Raw genomic sequence first — 24533 nt, 5'->3', positions numbered from 1 at the left:
CTAGTTATCTCCCATTACTCGTATAACCTGTTGTAGACGAGAAGAGTTTGACGAACAGATCCAAATTTTATATTACGCGAGCAAATAATTGCAGTTATTGCGGGAAAAGATTTCCGAATTGTTCTTGAAGTCTTTTTCTTTTACTCCTTTTCTTTTACTCTTTTTCTTATTATTTTTGCTGAATAACATGACCATTATGTGAAATAAAACCACCTTTTGACATTTTTTTCACCCGTAAACTGAACGAGACAGTGTTCACTGTAGGAACTTATCACATTTACTGAGGAACACTTTTACACTCATACAATAGATTTTTCCACAACACAATAAACTAGCGTCACCGAGTGTTCTTATAAAATGTCCGGTAATACTTATTTCATCCCAGTGGTATTCCCGGATCGTCCCGCCCTATTTTTATTATTGTCAGTGTAAACAGATGGGCATAAATTCCTTGTTTTCAACCAAACTCTAAATCTTAAAAAAAAAAAAAAACACACACACACACACACCGTTTTCACGAATGCCTGCAAAAGTATCTTAGCAAAGGAAGTACAAGTACCATCCATCATATTCTGAGACGTAATCTACAATGGAATATATACTTATCCGAGTTTCCTCCGCCTCCTACAACAAACTTTTGACATTTCTACAGATACAAACATCTGCCAGTCAGGATTTCTAAATCTCGTGCAGGAGCCATATGAAACACTTGATTGGGTACACTTTGGTTTGGCTTCTGCATACAATTATGCCACAATAATATATAACCCGGTGAAAAGATCCAAACTTTATTAAATTGTCCCTTCAAGCTATCTTACACAAATTATGTTTTCGCAAAATGTCTTGTGTGTTAATTACAACTTAAAATCACAGTTCTTAACAATTTCATATGTCACCTTTAAAACATCGTCTGCTCCCTTTGATGTATGACGTCGTACATGATTCACGTAGTTGCCTCCTCGTCGCAACCCTTGGTGCGATAATGCTAGGCAAATCTAATATTGCAGACTGCTATAGGCTCCATCTGAAAGACTGATGCGGGAAGATTGTCTAAATTCGCCAACGTTTGAGAATTATGTGTGATGTCATTATCTCAGCCACCACTTTCTATTCTGGGGTCAATTTGGACGTTTACCGAATCTGATATTTTCTTTGTAAGGAATATAAATTCAATTATCCTTTTCCGCATTTTCTAAGCATAAGTCCTATGTCTAGCAGTTTAAACAATCTCTTTTATTCAACCTTTTACATGTTTAAGTTTCATTTGTATACATATACATGATATAACTGAGAACTGGGAAAACAAATGAAAAAGCTCATATTGTTTTGGGTAGACGTTTTGAACAAAAATCCCCAAAATAAAGGGAAATGTAACTCATTGTTTCTATCAACTGTACTTCTTTGTCAACTTTATTGCCATTCATACTCTCAGCCTCACAAAGTTGCAATAATTCTACTGTCACACGTTCCGTATAGTGGTACTTTCTTTCAAACTTATTACACATTTTTATTTTGCTTAATAATATCTGCAGTCTTTCAAAAATTCCTTTGTTACGAAAAATGTCTACATTCAAAATCTTTTAATTTATACTTAAAGTATGACATCGTGCTGAAATATTTTTCATTTCCTTTGCTAAACGTTTAGTACACTTCTATCTTAAAATATTTCTAATTTTCTTACTAAATCTAAATGTATAATCAACCGATAATTTCAGACATTCCTTAACGATATTTCAGACAATCTGAAAAGAAACTTCTTAATATCCAACATTTGGATATTTGGATTTCCAAACTATATAACTACCTTTATTGGGAGTTTTGGGCATTTTTACTTCTTTTCGTCATTCAAACGAGGTTTTCTGTAATCCGCATGTTACGTTTCAATTAATTTGAATAGTGACAAGGTTAAGCGCGAGTACGTGACGTTCTTCTGAATTCGTTTGAATTCAGCCATTGTTGCACCTCCTCTTCTGGCGTACGACATTTATTTAGTCCAATTTTAATTTTTGCCAATCGCCTTCTAAGTTAAACAATTTTTTTAGTATCACTGACGAGGCCTAGAAGGACGAAACAACTGTGTGATGCAGTTTAATTCATTATTTTGGTCAACTGTATCTAATTCTAAATTTGTATTGAAATACATGTATGCTATCACTTATATGTACTTCCCGAAGAGAAACTTAAAACATATTATTCATTTGTGAGATATTTAGACTTTTCTACCAATCATGATTTCCAAATTTTCAATAAGCATACCACCAGAAAAGCGCACTTGAGTATAGATCGGCAAAACCTTCGTAGCCATGTTACATAGTGGTTCGATACTGCCTCCCTGTAATGGATGTTATGTAGCACGACCCCACGAAGTCAAGTGGTTCATATGTACCGACATTCACATAACGAATACTGTTTTCTTCTCCACTGGCGTGTCTTCAAGGAATTTACAAATGATATGTCTCGTGTGAATAACGGAGAATGTTGAGCAGATTAATGAAAGCATGTCTAGTCATAGAGAACGTGAGATACTTGAATTCCAATAAGAATTTAAAAAAAATAGTAAATAAGTAAATTCAAGTACTGAACTGTTTTCATATGACATTCATAGGCTTATGAATGCGCTTTGTTTCATGATCAAATTGTCTTTGTCCAGCTGGCATTCTTAATCCCATGGAAGCCAATTGAAAGCAATTCAATGCTAAAATGTCGGATTTGAAGTTTTGATTAAAGAGACAACAATGTTACGTAAACCAGTTACCAAGCCAAAACTTGCATTATTTATCTACACTTTGAACGAAAATCTTGTCTCATCGTCTTTCAGAGGAGCAATGCCATTGATTTAAGGAAATGTCTGCGGGGCGGCGTCCTGTAGGTCAACGACCAGATCGCAGACTGTAGATCAATTTTGAAGACCACTTTTCTCGAAGATGCTGTACATCTGGTCTAAATAATCTAGTTTTTAACATTTGACCACAATGAAAGTGTGTTAATCCATTTTATGGGAAGTCCATGTATAATGTAGTTGTTTTATGTATAGTCGGAGTTCGTGTGTCGTAAAATTGTCGTCTTTCTGTCAATACAAGCCATTTACATGATCAATGGTCCCCAGAGACATCTTAATATACACCATGAATGTTTTCCAATTTGACTAGGAGATCTTTTGATGCCCAGTAAACACTAATGTTGGCTGTAGTTTTAGGATTGGCGGCCAAGCTTGACGCGACCCAGTAACAACAACACACACCAGCGTCTCGTCTAATGACATCATCTGACGCAATTAACCCTTGTATTTTTGTTTATGTCTGGTTAGCTTCGCCAAACCCCAAAAGTCAATAAAATAATAGTTACCCGATGACGTCACACTCTCGGACTCTGCACGATAAGTCGTTCTATTTACCGTTGTTATTACTACAGTATAACCATATACAAAATATCATTTGAGTATCACCCGACCCCAGTTTCATGAATCTTCCTTAACTTAAAGAAATCTTATTTACCACAGAAAAGCATTGTGACGTTAAAATAAAAACTGAAATTTAAGAAATTTTCTTATATAATGCTTTTCTCAGGGCAATTCGTAGTTAAGGAAGACTCACGAAATTGTGATATATTCACGGATTTCATTGTACCTCTAAATACACGAATACACAAAAAACTGTTCAAATAAGCATAAACATATTGAGCTATCTATATTTGACACAAAAATCAACGAAATCGTGATATTTTGGGGGAAAAACCCGCGAAAATTGGGCCTCACAAAACATTTGATTTTACAGTTAACAGTGTTCTGTTGTCTCCCATGGCATCATTAATGCCAGCTGGACAACGGTAAACTCAAAGGAAACTCAACCGTTACCATATTGGCATTTATACAGCATATAAATGTCAACTGAAGGCAGTTCAATACTTAAATAACTTGATTGATTCAATAAAGATTAGATTTGGATTGTATTTCGCTCCCCCAATTACTCAGTTAGAAAATTGGTTTGTTGAACATATACATCCAGCTCCCAGTTATACGTTTAACGTGTTTTGGTTGGCTGACAGGGTGAATTTTGACTGAAAGGGCACTTTACGCGCGCACGAAATTATAACACACAAGAAGTTTGCGATTTCTGTAATAATTTTATTCTTATTTTGATTAATATCTATTTTTTGTTTTTGTTTGTACTTTGAAGAGAACACATGGACTCATGTCTAGTTATTATTTGTGATGAATTATAAAATATCTCCATATATTTCTGAAATTGTTAGTTTGCATGATAATTAGCGGCACTTCACTTAAGGCCATCATCACGTTCTAACTGATGACCATCACAACACACGTAGTTAGGGAACAGGTCAATTCATCTTTGAAATAATTTTTGAAATATGGTAGAAACAGATCACACAAACTCGTGGTTCTTATTCACGGTAGTTCTTTCACTCTCGTTCGTTACTTTCGCTAAAACTAATGTTTTTTTTTTTAACTTTTGAAAATCAAAGAAGTCGAGTGGAAGAAACAACAAATACCACAAGCACTTGTTTTGTAACCTTTACAACGAAATGTTCGACTTTGCTTTTATTGAAAGCACAGAAATCAGGACCAGGTCGTTCATTATCCTGTCAGATAGTTGTAAAGCTCTTCATACATCAAGGATTTGTCAAGCCTGTGCAAACCCATATACCTCGTAGTCGACATGATGGTCTTTCCAGCAAACAGGTTTTGTCAAACGCACAATATCTCATCAAAGACAGGGTCTTTTAAACTCCTTATATCTTCAATACATTTTTTAAGTGTCATTGATCGTTAAAACACATTAGACGCTTGCATATTCTGTTTAGTCAGCAGGTCCCGTAAACCTTTTTTCATATACACGCAAGATCTGAAACGCTTTAGACATCACAGTTCGTAAAGTCTTTCAAAGGCTCCTCACCCAGCAGTCTCAGAAATAAACACGTTCTGTCAGAAACTGAACTTTCAGACTCTTTTTATTCTACAGTGCTCATAGTAGACATGTTCTATCAATATTTCTAAATGTCACAGCCCATAACCATTTCTTCAATATCCAGTCACAACCGGTAACCATTTCTTCAATACCAAGTCACAGCTGGTAACCATTTCTTCAATACCCAGCACAACCGGTAACCATTTCTTCAATACCCAGTCAGAGCCGGTAACCATTTCTTCAATACCCAGTCACAGCCGGTAACCATTTCTTCAATACCCAGTCACAACCGGTAACCATTTCTTCAATACCCAGTCACAACCGGTAACCATTTCTTCAATACCCAGTCACAACCGGTAACAATTTCCACAATCCTCAGAGATCCTTCAACTCAACTGCGTTTATCAAATACCCTGACCTTCAGCGATTACAAGTCTTCATATCCGGCAGGATTTGCAAACACCTGCTACAGCAACATAACAGTAGACAAAGTAAGTCAAATGTTCCAGATTTCAGAAATGAAAGTGTGCTGTTAAATATATTACGTTGTACAGTCATTTCTGACTTAAGCGGAATACTAGATACATATTTCATGATCAACTTTATATATTTTTCATTCTTTCCTATTGGTTTGCTATATCGGACTCTTTTATTCTGATAGCAGGTGATATGTCACTGCGACTAAATTGATCGACAAAAATATCTGTTTGGAATTGACAGGAGAAAAAAAATGTTTCAACTGATATTAATTTCTGTGGATGAAATGTTTATTTTCGAGTTTGCCTTCTATTTCACCCTCTACAGCATGGATTGCTTTGGGATTTTTTTCATCCCGATATATAAATAGAAACCGCTTAAGGGAAAACGATTAAACACATGTTTCATATTTCTTATCCCAGTCTTACCCATGCAAGCCTTTGTCCTGTATATAAACATGTATTATTACATTGGTGCTTATTTATTAGCTGATCAGATTTTTCTTTCCGAAACTCAGACAAATTGGGGGATGCAATTTCATATCCTTAGTGGACCTTCGTTTACGAGAAAAGGGAGAGCACCGGGTAATGCCCAGTGTGCTTTCTTTAGATTCATACGATAAGACAGTTTATCACTTTTTCCAGGTTAAAAATATGCTTATTTTCACAAAATTCGTTTTTTTCTTTTCGGGATAAAATGATAGAATGTGTCAAGGATAGTTTTGTACGCTGAGCACGGAACTTTTATTTCATTATAACACCATTCACTATACTGTCAATGTGATTCATGTTTTACAAATGATTTTTTAAATTGTGCATTTTTAACTCTTTCGATGGATTGACAGTTTGTTTATTCCAAAATTAAACATTTGTTGTTTGATTACTAATTAAATACAATTAACTACATCTCTGTATACCACTTATGGTCAACACACCCAAGCATGATCGGAAATGGAAATAGGAACCAAGGGAAATAGAAGACATGAGCACGAGCCGCTTCTCCACCCACACGAATTAAATGAAATCCGCTGAATGATCAGTTAACTCCGAATGCTTTTGATCCGATTTTTTCTACGTTTTTCTCACTCCATTCTTTGTAATTGGTTACAAATGCAATTTCAATGACGACATGTTTAAGTGGTATCGCTTTCGTACCGTTCTCTAGGACATGCTAGGACCAGATAATGGATTTTGTGTTACAGAGAAAATCGATCGAAGTCTTGAATTCTGGCCCGATCCGTTGTTAATCTATTTTTTAATATGATAAAATATCCCCAGACTGTTCAGATTATTAGGCTATCGTGTACATATTGATTTTTAAAAGAAAGGTACGCAATAATAAAATTTAAATGGATTGTATAAAAGACACACAAGTGAATAACACTTTAACATTTAAAATTAATGTACATAGGATAGGTAAACTATAAATAAAACTGAACCATTAAGTTGTTTCGTCCTTCTAGGACTCGTCAGTGATGCTGCATCATAACGCTGTTTCGTCCTTCTGGGACTCGTCAGTGATGCTGCATCACAACGCTGTTTCGTCCGTTTAGGACTTTTCAGTGATGTTGCATCATAACGTTGTTTCGTCCTTCTAGGACTCGTCAGTGATGCTGCATCATAACGTTGTTTCGTCCTTCTGGGACTCGTCAGTGATGCTGCATCATAACGTTGTTTCGTCCTTCTGGGACTCGTCAGTGATGCTGCATCATAACGCTGTTTCGTCCGTTTAGGACTTTTCAGTGATGCTGCATCATAACGTTGTTTCGTCCTTCTAGGACTCGTTAGTGATGCTGCATCATAACGTTGTTTCATCCTTCTGGGCTCGTCAGTGATGCTGCATCATAACGCTGTTTCGTCCTTCTGGGACTCGTCAGTGATGCTGCATCATAACGCTGTTTCGTCCGTTTAGGGCTTTTCAGTGATGCTGCATCATAACGTTGTTTCGTCCTTCTAGGACTCGTCAGTGATGCTGCATCATAACGTTGTTTCATCCTTCTAGGACTCGTTAGTGATGCTGCATCATAACGTTGTTTCATCCTTCTGGGCTCGTCAGTGATACTGCATCATAACGCTGTTTCGTCCTTCTGGGACTCATCAGTGATGCTGCATCATAACGCTGTTTCGTCCGTTTAGGGCTTTTCAGTGATGCTGCATCATAACGTTGTTTCGTCCTTCTAGGACTCGTCAGTGATGCTGCATCATAACGTTGTTTCATCCTTCTGGGACTCGTCAGTGATGCTGTATCAAACAGTGATGCTGTATCAAACAGCTCTTTCGTTTAAGACCCGTCAGTGATGTTATAGAGACCTTAAGTATCGAAATCAAGAAGGCTACTTAAGAAAATCGAAATTGACAGAAATAGATGTTAAAATATGAATGGTTAGGTGCATTACTGTCCCCATTGCATGATCATAAAACTGTTGTAATGACGTCAATCACTATCATTAGTTGCCATTACGGCATTGATAACTCTTGTATCGTTGAATGTAACCATCGGAAACTTGTGGTAGAAAAGTTATAGCTTGTGTAGTTGATGAGAAATAATGTGTTGTGCCATATAAACTATCTGTACCATTATATGCCACGCGTATTCTATACAGTGTCCATTTCCTAAACCCTTTTATTGTCCAATAGCTACGCCCGGGAACATACGAGGGTATTTGGAAGTGGTATCTCCTTGTGATGTTTGTCTACCTCACTGAACATATGCGGGAAGCCCGAAATCACAACTAAGACAGCACTGTCAGCGAAACTTGATTTAAAATAAATGCTCTGCTAAGTAAGCTGTCTCAGTCGTTTTATCAAAACTAAATATGTAGCAACCAACGCTGACTTAAGAATTACAAAATGTATATTATCGCTATGGTTACGTCCAGTCAATTTAATGGATAGTTCTAGTTTCTTCCACACATATTGGCACTGTCTGCCAGAATTATTTTTACATTTTCTGCCCCATTGCTTCATTTTTAATTTTAACATGTATCCCAGTAGTATATATATACATGGCAACTATTCAGATAGATGACAGCAGCTGCGTGCTTCGCTCCACCCACCCCCAAACGTCATGGGTTGTTAACGCTATCGATGTAAGAGATATAAAAACCTATGGTAGCAATGGTATATAAACCCACGGTATTTCTACAATAAATAATATATATGTATACAATACAGGAAAAGGAGATTCGGCTACCTTAGGAATAGGTAATGATTTTCCTCTGTTTGATGTAGAAATGTCTGTGCAGACTTGTGCCTTCATTGCAAATCTCTATATAAGGCTCATAGAAATAGGCAAAAAATAGATACTCTGAAAATGATATCAACAAAGAAAACAATAATTAGAATCAATAATATATATTTATAACACAAAACTGACGAAAAATTTTATAGTCCGTTTCATGATTGTTTTATGCCTTTGATAAAACCGCGAAAATTTTATCCTAAAAAAAACCCAGTTACAGTTAAACATTTTTTTTTATGAAACCATGCATAACATGTTGACCACCTGTATGTATTTGGCGTTTAAAAAATTAATCAGTTCAAAATGTTTATCAATTTGTGCAGAGTTTTGTCTCATTAAGTACATTGGATTTCGGGTCTTGAACTGCTTTAGTTTAATGAATAAGAAAGAGTAAAAATAAATTTTAGAATGAAGGATTAGAGCAAGGCTGTGTGGTGTTAGTGTTATCTAGTGTGTCTATCTCACTAGACGAGAAACTTCCGTTCCTCGGCGATCTCTCCGGGATAATCTCGGAGACAAAATGGCAGTACTTCGAGCAATCGATAATCTCTAAACAAGAGACTGATTTTATCTTGATTTGTTTGTGAAAACATAGTCCGGCGTCTTCCGATATGAAATCTGCTGCGTGTTCCAGATGTTTAAAATGTCTTTCTGGTTTGTAACAGAAATCGATTTTAGGAGCAGCGATTCATCTCATAACGAACATCATATGTTTATTGTCATTTAAGGTTTAAAGACACGAGAATTTTTTGTTTTTCATATTTGTGGATTTGTTTGTTTATTTTTGTCAAAGCTCCATAAATAGATTTCTTATCGATGATGATGATGATGATGATGATGATGATGATGATGATGATGATGATGATGATGATGATGAAGATGATGATGATGATGATGAAGATGATGATGATGATGATGATGATGATGATGAAGATGATGATGATGATGATGAAGATGATGATGATGATGATGATGATGAAGATGATGATGATGATGATGATGATGATGATGATGATGAAGATGATGATGATGATGAAGATGATGATGATGATGATGATGATGATGATGATGATGATGATGAAGCGTTCGCGTGGTAATATCTCTTTTTATATTTTGAAGGGCATATCTCACCAGAATAGTGTGGTTTGTGGAGATATTCTTCAAAATGAAACATAAATACTTCGAAAAATGCCACCTTCCCAATTTACATGAATGTTCCAGGAATATTCCTCAAGCGAAGGGATTGTAAAAACGACACATAAGTGAAGAACGCTCTTCAATACACATTTGAATCTTTGTGTAACCAAATAATTGAATACTCTCCTCATACAGCTGATTCGTCCTTTAAGGACCTGTCAGTAATGCTGCATCATACAGCTAATTTGTCTTTCTAGGATTCGTCAGTGGTGCTATATCATACAGCTGATTGGTCCTTCTAGGATTCGTTAGTGGTGCTATATCATACAGCTGATTCATCCTTCAAGGACATGTCAGTAATGCTACAACATACATCCGATTCGTCCTTCTAGGATTCGTCAGTGGTGCTGCATCATACAGCTGATTTGTCCTTTTAGGATTCGTCGTTGGTGCTGCATCATACAGCTGATTCGTCCTTCTAGGATTCGTCAGTGGTGCTGCATCATACATCCGATTCGTCCTTCTAGGATTCGTCAGTGGTGCTGCATCATACAGCTGATTCGTCCTTCTAGGATTCGTCAGTGGTGCTGCATCATACAGCTGATTCGTCCTTTTAGAGATTCGTCAGTGGTGCTGCATCATACAGCTGATTCGTCCTTTTAGAGATTCGTCAGTGGTGCTGCATCATACAGCTGATTCGTCCTTTTAGAGATTCGTCAGTGGTGCTGCATCATAGAGCTGATTCGTCCTTTTAGGTCTCGTTAGTGGTGCTGCATCTCACATCCGATTCGTCCTTCTAGGATTCGTCGTTGGTGCTGCATCATACAGCTGATTCGTCCTTTTAGAGATTCGTTAGTGGTGCTTCATTATACAGCTGATTCGGCCCTCTAGGACTCGTCAGTGCCAGGAGCAAACTATTTGGAAGCTATAGAGGCAAATGGAGAATGAACGAATTAAATGTCCGAATATAGATGGAAAGATGGATATACCCTGACACGATACATTTCAGTAATGGTGGATGTTCATATGTAACCAGACTACTCTTCAAAAATACTGGGTACTGGAAAAATAAGTATTTAACATAAAAGTTTTCCATTGAAATAACTAGATATACACTTGTACTTGACGCTGTTCTATAATTGTCTGATAATTGAAATTACGAAATCTGTTTAATTATAGGGCTGCTGCACCTCCCGTCTAGATTTTGACTTTTTTTTCGATTACTTTGGATTTTTCCTCATCCGCCTCCTTGGCTTCGAAATTTATGCCCTTACCATCACTGACGAGACCTAGAAGGATGAAACAGCTATATAATGCTGTTTAATTCATTGTTTGGCTCTACTGTATCTAACTCTAAATTATTAAAAGGTGCTATTCATTTTTGTGTCTTTTGCACGATCTTCTAAAACGAAGGAAAGAAACCTTTGTGAACAGTCAGTTATTTTTATCAAGATCTTTCATTTTCAATAGATGAAACATATCGATTGGAACTGGAACGAAATGATTATTAAAAAAAATAAAAAAAACTGATAATCTCAAGACAATGGCCTCCATGTAATTTACATGTGCCACGTGTTTGGAGTCTAGCTACTAACGCAGATCACACGCTGTCACACAAACCCGATCGCGTGACAGACCGTGATGAACTCGTAGCACTGACGTGGAGGGATTTTGAACAATTTCCTCTCAATTATACCAGAGTTAGTACGGGTTAGGAAAACGTGAGATCTAATTAGTTCAGATGACAATTTAGGTTATTAGTTAAAGTTTCGTGATTTGTACAATATTGCTAATTCAATTTTCATATTACAACTCTTTTTGTATATTCTATGTAGCGTCTAGTATCTTCATTATTTTGGTTTGTCCTAACTTTACGTCTTATTTCATTGTTTTGTCATCATTTGACGTCATATTTTGATTGTTTTGTCCTCATTTGACGTCATATTTTGATTGTTTTGTCCTAATTTTACGTGCTTTTTTTATTGTTTTGTCCTCATTTTACGTGCTTTTTTTATTGTTTTGTCCTCATTTTACGTTTTATTTCATTGTTTTGTCCTCATTTGACGTCATATTTTGATTGTTTTGTCATTATTTTACGTCTATTTTGATTGTTTTGTCCTCATTTGACGTCATATTTTGATTGTTTTGTCATTATTTTACGTCTATTTTGATTGTTTTGTCCTCATTTGACGTCATATTTTGATTGTTTTGTCATTATTTTACGTCTATTTTGATTGTTTTGTCCTCATTTGACGTCATATTTTGATTGTTTTGTCCTAATTTTACGTGCTTTTTTTGATTGTTTTGTCCTAATTTTACGTGCTTTTTTTGATTGTTTTGTCCTCATTTTACGTGCTTTTTTTATTGTTTTGTCCTCATTTTACGTGCTTTTTTATTGTTTTGTCATCATTTTACGTCATATTTTGATTGTTTTGTCCTCATTTTACGTCTATTTTTATTGTTTTGTCCTAATTTTACGTCCTGTTTCATTGTTTTGTCCTCATTTGACGTCATATTTTGATTGTTTTGTCCTCATTTTACGTGCTTTTTTATTGTTTTGCCCTCATTTTACGTTTTATTTCATTGTTTTGTAATCATTTTACGTGCTTTTTTATTGTTTTGTCATCATTTTAAGTCTTATTTCATTGTTTTATCCTCATTTGACGTCATATTTTGATTCTTTTGTCCTAATTTTACGTGCTTTTTTTTATTGTTTTGTCCTCATTTTACGTCTTATTTAATTGTTTTGTCCTCATTTTACGTCCTGTTTCATTGTTTTGTCCTCATTTGACGTCATATTTTGATTGTTTTGTCCTCATTTTACGTCTATTTTGATTGTTTTGTCCTCATTTTACGTCTTATTTAATTGTTTTGTCCTCATTTTACGTCCTGTTTCATTGTTTTGTCCTCATTTGACGTCATATTTTGATTGTTTTGTCCTCATTTGACGTCATATTTTGATTGTTTTGTCCTCATTTTACGTGCTTTTTTAATGTTTTGTCCTCATTTGACGTCATATTTTGATTGTTTTGTCCTCATTTGACGTCATATTTTGATTGTTTTGCCCTCATTTTACGCGCTTTTTTTTATTGTTTTGTCCTCATTTTATGTCTTATTTCATTGTTTTGTCCTCATTTGACGTCGAATTTTTATGGTTTTGTCCTCATTTTACGTGCTTTTTTATTGTTTTGTCCTCATTTTACGTCCTATTTTGATTGTTTTGTCCTCATTTTACTTCCTATTTTGATTGCTTTGTCCTCATTTGACGTCATATTTTGATTGTTTTGTCCTCATTTTACGTTTTAGTTCGTTATTGTGTCCTTTTTTACCATCTTATTTCATTAGTATGTCCTCATTTTCCGTCCTTTTTGTTATTGTGTCTTTTTTCCGTCTTATTTCGTTAGAGCGTGTCTTTTTCCCGTCTTATTTTTTTAGTGTATCCTTTTCCCGTCTTATTTCTTTAGTGTGTCCTTTTCCCGTCTTATTTCTTAAATGTGTCCTTTTCTCCGTCTTATTTCTTTAGTGTGTCCTTTTCCCGTCTTATTTCTTAAATGTGTCCTTTTCTCCGTCTTATTTCTTTAGTGTGTCCTTTTCCCGTCTTATTTCTTTAGTGTGGCCTTTTCTCCGTCTTATTACGTTAGTGCGTCCATTTGTTCGTCTTATTTCGTTGATCTATTTGCTTTCTATCTACTGTTTAAGTACTAGGTTTTATCGCCTTTTTTAATATTTGACCAAAGTTGTTGCAATAAGTATTTTTGCCTAATAATTAAACCAGAAACCAAAAGCAGTTAAAAATCTCCTTTTATTGATAAACATAAACCTCACAAACACTTCAAAAGGTAAAGTGGTATTTGTAAATTAATTTCTTAATTGCTTTCGTAGAATTCCTACATTCCTTTATCATAAATTCGATGTTGTCGGGAGACATATAAAAAATGAAGAATCTAAATGTTGCAAAGAAAAAATTACGGAAAAACTAAAAATGCTTATTTCATCAAAATCTGCCTTTTCGCAGTGTGCAATTAATTTTTGCATTTTCCCAATATTTATGTATCATTTTCGTATAATTCCCAATTTAACGATAATTTTTATAAAGAAGAAAATGTGCTGCAAACCATTTTACTGGAATATTGTACAAAAGACACACAAGTGAATATCACCTTTTTAGCTTTAGAGCCAAACAATGAATTTAACTGTATCTTAAGACGATGTACATGTGTATATCTTAACCGAGCCACTATTTGAATGAATTCCAACTCGGTATATATGTAAAGGCAAGCCTCGGAGACACCAGTACAGGTATAATGTATATGTTATTCATAAAGTGATGATATTCTTACCAATTTAAAAAAAAGGAAATCGTCAAAAAATCCATAACTATATCACATTAAAACATTTAAGATAGAACTGGTCTTGCACGCGATTGGCGGAAATGATACTCTTCAAATTTGTACAGAAATACTATATATAGAAAGTGTTACATGAAATCCCCGTTAGGTGTTGGGAAATTTGTCATGATTGACTTTTCCCTCGTGCTTAGTTGTAATAATCGCTTAATCGTCTGACTTAAATGGATCATTATTCCTTATCCTCTGTAAATAGCGTCATGTTTCCCTTCATTTGCAGCTTATGACATGTTCTCTTTGCAACATACCATGCGGTTATTAATTTTCGCGAGATTTTATTTTTGTTCTTTACCTGGATATTTTTTAAGCAGTTAAGAGCGATTTATTCAATAAGTCAAATGCCAACCAAAGAGTTTTTTCAACACAAAAATAAAGCACCGTGAAAATATCCATAATCAAACCGTTTAAAGCAGTACAAGCTAAGTCTGATACCATTGATTCTGGTAGATATAAATACAACATACAAATTCATGTCCTGCCATAAATAATCTAAAACGAGTACATGCATACTAATTGCCTTAAACATTACCTCGATTGTTTATAAACATTAATGTATCACGCAGACATTAATATCCTGTCAAAATAAAATATTTGGTTTACTTGCAAAAGTACAAATATTTTGTGAATATCTAAACGTTTAAAACTACAAATGCTTGTATTCATATTGAAATTGAAATAATTTAAAGTTGTGAAAATATTTTGTTGAAATTCATTTTCAAAACACGAAAAAATAACCATCACATAGAGTATATTAAATATGACGATTTGCTAATACATCTGAACTATTTTCAAAGTTTGAATGATATAAAGTGTGAAAACTACAAGGATCATTATGTTTTTTTGCACACTTTTCAAGATATTGTAATATTATACTAAACATAATTCTGTTTCGTATTTCTAACAACTTGCATCACTAATGTGATAAATGATACACGTGATAAGACAACATGTTTTACTGTAAATTTCTAAACACCATTTGGAAATCTATTTAGTATCACTAATTCTACACTATATACATATGTACGCTATTCTAATATTATCTGCTGTATGGAAATTACGAAATTTATCTAATTATTGGCTGCTGCACCTCCTCGTTCAGATTTTGATTTTTCTTCCGATCACTTTGGATTTTCCTCAGTCGTCTCCTAAGTTTCATTATTTAGGCCCTTAGCATCACTGTCGGTCCTAGAAGGACAAACAATTGTATGATGCAGTTTCTGGACCTAAGTTTATTTGAAAGGTGCTACTCACTCACTTGTGTCTCCTGTTACTTAAAAGTACTACCCTGCAGGAAGAGTGTAAGAATAGTTCCTTGTACTCCCATAGCATGATCACAGGAGGCGACTGAATTTAGTTTTTTTTTCAAATATTTTCTGTTCTTTTTGAACGATTTTATTTTTCTGAATGTCTCCCTTGCACTTCTTTTGGCCTCCACTGAAGTGTTCATCCTTGTGATGAAGGTTTATTTACAGACATCCCAGAGTCAATAAAATCGGTAATTACTTATTTCTGCCTAACGTTCAGCTTTGTGGTTGTGTAACGAGAAGTTTGCCTGTGTCAGTATGATTAGACAGGATGAGATATCTTTGGTGGGACCTTCAGCAGTATAATTCAGTGGGGCAGCACTATAATATCGGTTTCAGTTCCGCATTATCACCAGGAGATTTACTAACACTCACTTATATAGAGAGGTCTTCCTTAAATGATTACACCAGTTGAACAATTTCAAGTGAAAATTAAAATTAAAATAAAACAAAGTAAAAACTGCTTCGTATAATTCCAAGTTTAAATTCTGTACGTCAGCGACATTGATTTTCTTATGCAAGCAGTCAATCACTTGTATCTCTCCAGAGACATTGGCACACAGATTGGAAGTCTGTAGTTTAACAATCATTCCCAACAAGAGACAGCTACTTGGCTTCCCTTCCTTGATTAGAAAGCAAATGTCTGCTTTTTTAAAGAAAACATTCTGTATTCCTGGGGTATTTAGCCGGATTACAGTTTCAGGTGCTATACCAACCTCATAAGGAACCAGTTAAATACATTGAGAACAACCATGATTTTCCGTATTTATCACCACATCACGTAGGCGAGACCAAGAAGACATGAGGTAGTCAGATGTTGTTTTCGACCATGAACCATAACGTTACTTTTTAAACCAATCGAGGTATCGCTTCAGATAATAGTTAATTGATAGACGACTGGTATCATCTTTTTAACCATAAAGCTTTGACTGTTGTTTTTGATATTTGCCCGAGTTGATGTTTCCGTGTATCGTTTCAAGGACGTCTTTGATTCATCCAACACTTTCTCCGGCAGAGAACTTGAGCTGAACATGGAAAGCAACAGGATGTTCAATAAAAAGCTTTTGTGCATTCATACAGATTATCTAGTAACCATTGATACCAACTAGTTAAATGTGTAATTAAGACATGGAGTGTTCATATGTAATTAAGACATGGACTGTTTAATGTGTAATTAAGACACGGACTGTTAGCATGCAATTAAGACATGGGGTGTTAGGGGTGTTAATATGTAATTAAGACACGGACTGTTTAATGTGTAATTAAGACATGGACTGTTAAATGTGTAATTAAGTCATGGAGTGTTAATATGTAATAAAGACATGATCTGTTTAATGTGTAATCAAGACCTGGACTGTTTAATGTGTAATTAAGACATGGGGGGGGGTTTAACATGCAATTAAGACATGGGGTGTTGATATGCAATTAAAACATGGACTGTTTAATATGTAATTAAGACACGGACTGTTTAATGTGTAATTAAGACATGGACTGTTTAATGTGTAATTAAGACATGGACTGTTTAATGTGTAATTAAGTCATGGAGTGTAAATATGTAATAAAGACATGGTCTGTTTAATGTGTAATTAAGACATGGACTGTTTAATGTGTAATTAAGACATGGACTGTTTAATGTATAATAAAGACATGTACTGTTTAATATGTAATAAAGACATTATCTGTTTAATGTGTAATCAAGACCTGAACTGTTTAATGTGTAATTAAGACATGGGGGGTTAACATGCAATTAAGACATGGGGTGTTGATATGCAATTAAAACATGAACTGTTTAATATGTAATTAAGACACGGACTGTTTAATGTGTAATTAAGACATGGACTGTTTAATGTGTAATTAAGTCATGGAGTGTAAATATGTAATAAAGACATGGTCTGTTTAATGTGTAATTAAGACATGGACTGTTTAATGTATAATAAAGACATATAGTGTTTAATGTGTAATTAAGACATGGTCTGTTTAATATGTAATTAAGAAATGGTCTGTTTAATGTATAATTAAGAAATGTACTATTTAATGTGTAATTAAACATGGGCTGTTGAAATGTAATTGAGACATGGACTGTTTAATGTGTAATTAAACATGGACTGTTAATATGTAATTAGGAGATGGACTGTTAAATGTGTAATTAAAACATGGACTTTTAATATGTAAGTAAGACATGTGCTTGTTTAATTTATAATTAAAACTTGGGCTGTTGAAATGTGATTAAGACATGGACTGTTTAATGTGTAATTAAGACATGGACTGTTTAATGTGTAATTAAACATGGACTGTTAATATGTAATTAGGAGATGGACTGTTAAATGTGTAATTAAAACATGGACTTTTAATATGTAAGTAAGACATGTGCTTGTTTAATTTATAATTAAAACTTGGGCTGTTGAAATGTGATTAAGACATGGACTGTTTAATGTGTAATTTAGACATGGACTGTTTAATGTGTAATTAAGACATAGACTGTTTAATGTGTAATTAAGACATGAACTGTTTAATGTGTAATTAAGACATGGTCTGTTTAAGGTGTAATTAAGAAATGATCTGTTTAATGTATAATTAAGACATGTACTATTTAATGTGTAATTAAACATGGACTGTTGAAATGTAATTAAGACATCGACTGTTTAATGTGTAATTAAACATGGACTGTTAATGTGCAATTAAGACATAGACTGTTTAATATGTAATTAAGACATGGACTGTTTAATATGCAATTAAGGCATGGACTGTTTAATGTGTAATTAAGACATGGACTGTTTAATGTGTAGTTAAGACAAGATCTGTTTTAAATGTAATTATATCATGGACTGTTTAATATGTAATAAAGACATGGTCTGTTTAATGTGTAATTAAGTCATGGACTGTTTAATATGAAATTCAGACATGGACTGTTTAATGCGTCATTAAGACATTGACAGTACTAAGTTTCGAGGGGTGCAGATTGATAAAATCTTTCGAGAAATACTATGGTTACAATCATAATATATTTGATATTTTCTGTTTTGTTCTCCTCCAATCTTTGTAATTGTGTTTAAGAATTTGTTTTTTTTCAAGGCAGTTGTCATTTTGATACAGTCAGAGTTTGGAGAGCATTGGATCTGGAAACAAGAGGTTTCAAAATCTTGTTTTATTTTCATGTATTTTAAAAAAATGATCTTTACGTGTATTTTACTTTTAAATTTCGATATTACTCTGATGTAGGTGTTTTATGACATGTTGTACTTGCCATCGTTTGTTATTATGACCTCATTCATGACCTCAATAGAATGGATGACGTATGTTGTCATGATTGTGTCCTTCGCTAAAACACCTTACTGCTAACGATGGTATGCGACCGATATCCCGTATGTTTTTCTGGGGTGATAAACCTTAAAATTGAAATACAGAATTATTTACGAAACGAAATCCACCAAATAAACCCTAAAATTCTATGGTTTATTTACAGATATTACTGTTGCTGCTCTTTCGTAGGTTACAGTTTCAGAAAAAAATAATGGCTCTGTTGGCTTTTCTCTATGTACTCAGTTTTAACTTTTTTGTAATTAAACCTTTTGTTTACACGAGGCTTTTTATATGTCGTAGATGATATCGATCTTTTTCTATTTCTCAATCGACATCGACGTTTAACAATTTTGCGAAGCAAGAACAAAAACAAAAAATATTCTAAGTTTGAAGGCTGAATTTTCAATTAAGCAGAACTGATAACATTGTTGTAGTTTAGCATATTTAACCCCTGTGACCATGATGAAAGGTCAAGGTCATTCATTTGAACCAACTTGGTAGTCCTTCATCCCAGCATGCTACTGGCCAAATATTATGACCCTGGGGCTTTGGTTATTGAGAAGCAATCAAAAATGTAAATTGTTTACGACGGACGACGCGGGACAAAAGACAATCGGAAGGGTCACTCGAGACATCATCTCCGGTGACCTAAAATTAAGCCAAACTATTATTTTTTTTAATTTTAATATAACCAATCATTATAAATGGAATGGAATTTGAAGCCGGGCGTCGTAACCTTCTGAGTGAGAGTAAAGCGTGTTTATCTCCTAAGGTTTTATCCTTAAGTAGATGTTACAAGGTCAAGGTTAATGTAAATTATTGAGGTTTTAAGATTCTTCAGGATATTTCCTCTTCATACCCATTAATCTATACTTAAATTTAACAAAAATGTAATTATATTGTAAATATAAGTCGCGATTTCTTTTCAATAGCTTAGTTTCAGCATTTGTTAAATTCCGATATTGAATTTCGAAGATATTTATCTTCAAATGATTTTTCATTGTAAACCTTTCTGGTTGTTAATTGCAATGCCGTAGAAATACTGCTTATATTGACTTACCAAGCAACAGGGAAAACCGGCACATGAACACTAAATATTGTGTATATTACGTCTATGACCTTGTATATATTTTCGTCATTTCGACATTTTCCATCAGATATCATTAATGTCAGGAACATTATATAGTATACAGTGATAGCCACACATATGCTCATCAGTAAATATCAGATATCACTGATCACATGTGTGATACACATGTATATTACACTCACCATAGGCTAGATACATCGCTTCACCCGGCAACTCATAAATTTCAAAACCAGTGTAAAACATTTTTATAAGCCATTCCTTATGTTTTTTCTACATTGTAAAATTCATTGGTATTTTCGACAGCTAATTACTTTTAGGCAACATCATCAACTGTAACGCTCGAAAAAGCAAATTATAATTCTTCTCGATAAAATGTAGTATTTAAATGTGGAAATTATTTGATGAATAAAAAATTATATTCTTCGTATCGATGTGCTAGTGTGGATAGAGGTAATTTTGCCTAACGGCAAAATGTTACGTTTTTTTACAGTGAATATTTTGGCGCATACTTTCACGATTTTATAAAAGTTTTTAGTTTGTGTTTTTTTTTTGTTTTCCTTTATGAACACCACGCATGAAATCAATTATCATGCAGTCATGACTCATGAGATCCCCTACAAAAAGGAATGATTTTACAGCAACCTTTAAAAAAGTTAAATACTGTCACATTACACATTACCACTGAATTTATATAATAAGGCAGTATATCTCCAGTTGATATCAGTTTCAGTGACATTTAGCAGAAATCCCTCTGATATATTCGATTTTATCAGGGGCTATCAAGTTAGCAATGTTAAAACATCGCCGATAGTATTCACATTATACAAACGGACGTAAATAGTTTGCAGGATGTATATAACCTTAAACTACACATAGCCGACACTTCAGGATATGAAACAGGAAATTAAAAACCATTTCCAAGAGAAGGCACTCCTATATATCAACATCGATTATTTACAAGGTCTATATTTGTATAGCACTTCTCTTACGCAGAAGGAGGTGTGAAAAATAATGCCTATTTTCTTTTTGTCTTTCCACTTGAACATACAAGTTATCATTTTCCCTCTTCATAAACGTATGCTTTCCTTATTTCTCCATACGACTTTTAACATTCACACCATGGTCTCATTTTACATCATTCAAATCATCTTCAAATTACGAAGCAAAAACGATGTATTTTCCACAGAATATGAACTATGCTCATCTTCAGTGCAGCTCACTTCTCTGCCTGCCTGTTTGATTGCCTTCCTGCCAGCCTGTCTGCCTGCCTGTCTGTCTGCCTGCCTTCCTGCCAGCCAGCCAGCCTGCCTGTATGTCTGTCTGTCTGTCCTCCCTCTCCTTCTCAATTCTTTCTAAACAAGGCAATCCATGTCAATCGATAAACATTTTAGTTTTTTCCTGCTATCACAGACTTTAGCATGAGGCTACCGTTTAAGTATTTTTACTCTTCTCCAGTCGATGTACTACACCTTTAAAATGTCAGTTGTTCATGCGAAAACATAATAAATTAGAGATTAATTGTTACGAGAAGTCAAGAGTCAAAACCGAAAAAACACACCTGGTCTTAGAGAGAAACTTGTTTGAATGTTTGCTATTTGTTGTCTATGACTTTGCTTGTTTGTTTTTTCTTTGCTGGTTTCATCGTTTTAAGGCAGGATATCCTCCCTTTTTTAAACATTTACCAATGTTTAAAGAAAAACTAGCACTTCAAAGTCAATAATTTCTGTTAATTGTGAATCAGTAACATAACAGATTTCTCTGCTTATCACTGTTGTTAAGGCGTTGTAATAAGTATTTTTTTGTACATAGTAACATGCCAGTTTCCTGTCCTCAGCTTATCAATGTGGTCATGACGTTTAGTTGAAATTCTGTAAGTAGTAATATACCGGTTTCAGCGTTTTTCGCAATGATCCCATAATATAAGAAGTATTCTTTCTTCATAGTGTAATATGGGCCTTCTCTGCTGGACCTGACGTTTAATCTACACAAATCATCGTTACACAAACCGTAACTGAAACGATTCTTTATTTGATAATTGATCAGACACATGAGTGAATGATAAATGTAGTGTACTCAAGTGATTCACTTGCGGAGTACCTAATTTTAAATAAATCATTAGTAAGGTTTTAATGTCCACATCTAGGTATACCTTGTCCTCATTTGAGACCGTGACATTACTTACTTGGATTGACCAAGGTTTATTGAATTTGAGATTATGTTCATATTTTGGAATTTTCTTGGTTTTGTTTGCGTCCTAAAACAATTTTACATGCTTATTTTGACACTATTTCACTCATTGCCATTGAGTTGAGCGCCCCCTACTGATCAAACGCTATGAGTTCTATCCTGTTACATATCCAACTCATTAAAATGGTAAAATGTGCGAGCTAGTCAACATTGAATGAGTTGCATAAGGGCTGGTTCAATCCAATGTCAAGTTGCAGTCTCCAGTTTTTATAGTGATGGCAATAAAAAGATTAACTTGGAAATGGTTCGAACGCAGAACCAAATCCAACAAACGAATCCATCATATATTTAACGATATACCTTTGTCTCTTCCATAGATTAAAATGGGGTTAACGTTAACATTATTACAATATCGTTTATATATGTATACAGGATAAATCCCAAAACAGACCCAAGAGGATATCGTAATATAAATTTACTGCAGTCACGTTTTCAATCCATCGATCAAGATTTTTCTGGAAGAGAATCCAAGAAACGATTTCAATTGAAATACATTATCCTATTCATGATCAGTTTGTAACAATTAAATCTCTGCGGATTTGGATCAATCAATAGCAAAAACACGATCAGTATAAATCTTTTAAAATAAAACAATCCATGACAAATGAAACTTTTAAGGGGTTTCATGACTTGAACCCCTGGTGTGTAGAAACTACAACACGGAATGGGTCTGATGTATGCTCTCTCCTAAGAGACTAGATGCACTTGTGACATCACTGCATAGCATGTCTTTTCCAGTAGTAATCGTTGGAAACAAACTGCGGGCCATTTATCTTCCAATCATGTTACAATTGAATTTCTCCCACGTCACTAGGTGATCGGTGTACACAACCGTGTGCCCAAGCCTGTCAATACATTTCAAGACAAAATCAGATTTTTAAATTGTCATTTCGTGTAGAAATTTTAAAGGACTGCACATTTAATTCAATTTAAGTGTTCTTTTCTTCACTAGATCGCAAATATTTGCTTTATTAAGGTGTCATTAAATTAACTTTGTCTGACCGTGGCTTACATATAAAGTTGACATGGCATGGCTGCAAATAGACTGTCCTCTGTGCCACATGCTTTAGAGGTGCTGGGCTGGTTATACATTTGTGAATGTTTCCAGTGGTGGAACATGTCATACACATGAAACACTGGCACAGTTAATGTAAACTCAAGATATATGAATAATGCAAGAAGATTGATCATGTTGGCGAGAATGTTCAAAGGCGCTAAGATAGGGCTTTCCTTTCAAATGGACACCTTCCTTCCTCAGTCCTAATGGTAAAAATCCGTTAGATGTGTACACTGTTGAGAATCAGTGAGACATCTAAAATATTGACCAGAGAGAGAGAGAGAGAGAGAGAGAGAGAGAGAGAGAGAGAGAGAGAGAGAACTTGGTCTGAACGAACTTAGCCTCAATACAGCTAGTACACTTTGACGATTAGTAACGCTGCAATGACGACCTTACTATCAGTATTCATATAGACACGGTCTATATATTAGAATGATTATGCTATTTCAGGGCCTGTATACTAACACAATGGTAGCATTTCATGTCTATATATTAACGCAATGATAATATTTCATGGTCTGTATATTAAATGATGCTTTTTCATGGTCTTGCATTTCATCACAATGCCGCTATTTCATGACCTATATCATCATAATGATAACATTTCATGGTCTGTATATAAACACAACAATAACATTTCATGTCTATATAATATCATAATGATGGCATTTCATGGTCTGTATATAAACACAACAATAACATTCCATGTCTATATAATATCATAATGATGACATTTCATGGTCTGTATATAAACACAACAATAATATTTCATGTCTATATAATATCATAATGATGACATTTCGTGGTCTGTATATAAACACAACAATAACATTTCATGTCTATATAATATCATAATGATAACATTTCATGGTCTGTATATAAACACAACAATAACATTTCATGTCTATATATTATCATAATGATAACATTTCATGGTCTGTATATAAACACAACAATAACATTTCATGTCTATATATTATCATAATGATGATATTTCATAATCTGTATATCATCCCCATCACATAGAAATGATGGTCTATATGACAATATTTGTAATCGGTCATGGTCTGTTGATCAATTGAGATAGGTCATGGTCTATTTACTAACATTTGTAATCGGTCATGGTCTATTGATCAATTGGGATAGGTCATGGTCTATTCATTAACATTTGTAATCGGTCATGGTCTTTATGATAAGAATCATGACCGGTCATGTACTACATACAAAAGTCATTGTTAAAATGATGTCCTGGTCTGCATTACCAGTATAATGATCATACATGATTTGTTGTCTAATTTGAAAGGCAGTCTTCACTTTTATAACCGACATTAATATCCTTTGTGCAATAAT

The sequence above is a fragment of the Ylistrum balloti genome, unplaced genomic scaffold (assembly GCF_031769215.1).
Source record: "Ylistrum balloti isolate Yb309-2 unplaced genomic scaffold, AGI_CSIRO_Ybal_v1 Utg370786, whole genome shotgun sequence".
Classification (NCBI taxonomy): Eukaryota; Metazoa; Mollusca; class Bivalvia; order Pectinida; family Pectinidae; genus Ylistrum; species Ylistrum balloti.
This window is presented reverse-complemented; position numbering follows the sequence as displayed.